We start from the raw sequence: 383 nt of genomic DNA, 5'->3' as shown, positions 1-383 counted from the left end.
ACTTTGTATTATAAATTATTATGTTTTTTTTAATATTTGATATTGAAATTTATTGGTTCAATTTATTGCAATTTTTGTACTGCTATTATTAGAAAGAAAAGAATTAATGTTATTAGAAATGAGTACAAAAAAATTAGATTAAGAAAAAGTTCAATATTACTACTAATATAATATGACTAATAGAGACTTAAAAAAGAAAAGGTCTTTTACTATTATATTGATGAGAACTCAAGAAAAAGTTGTCGGAAAAAAAAGTTTTATTTTACAGGTATTTCATACCTACAAATACTATTTGAAGCTGAACAAATATTGTATATAATTTTTTTCTCAAATTTAGAGCATATCATTTTTATTTCTTTTATTATTATTACTATTTATTGTTT

Source organism: Arachis ipaensis, chromosome B08 (genome assembly GCF_000816755.2).
Source record: "Arachis ipaensis cultivar K30076 chromosome B08, Araip1.1, whole genome shotgun sequence".
In the NCBI taxonomy this organism is placed as follows: Eukaryota; Viridiplantae; Streptophyta; class Magnoliopsida; order Fabales; family Fabaceae; genus Arachis; species Arachis ipaensis.
The sequence above is the reverse complement of the archived record's forward strand: the minus strand, read 5'-3'. Positions refer to the sequence as shown.